Below are 462 nucleotides of genomic sequence, written 5' to 3'. Positions count from 1 at the left end.
AAAAAGCCTCTGCTGTTTTAGTCTTTTTTTAGTTTATCCTATCAGTTTTAAACTATATATATATATTTACATCATTATCTTTCTGAAACTCAAAGAGGTTTGTAGGCTTTGAAGATCCTGTCAAACATTCTTGAAACTGCAGACAACTATACTAATGGCAATAGAAGCATTTCATCCTTTCTCCAGATCTTGGGAAAATAACGGAGAAGTGTTAGCAAAGAGGATGCAAAACTTACTAGCAATGCATTCAGTTAGGAAGATATTTCATTACCATTTCAGGTACTCCTGTTTTCAAGTAACAAATAATGGGAAGCTCCAGATTTTGGAGTCAGTGGTGATTTTCCCATCTGGCATCACCTCAGCTATAAATAAATAAATAAACAAGGGGAAAAAAAGGAAGAAAAAAAAAGAAAAAAGAAGGAAGGAAGGAAGGAAGGAAGGAAGGAAGGAAGGAAGAAGGAA

This window comes from Meleagris gallopavo, chromosome 7 (genome assembly GCF_000146605.3).
Source record: "Meleagris gallopavo isolate NT-WF06-2002-E0010 breed Aviagen turkey brand Nicholas breeding stock chromosome 7, Turkey_5.1, whole genome shotgun sequence".
Taxonomy (NCBI): Eukaryota; Metazoa; Chordata; class Aves; order Galliformes; family Phasianidae; genus Meleagris; species Meleagris gallopavo.
Note: the sequence above shows the minus strand (reverse complement) of the source record.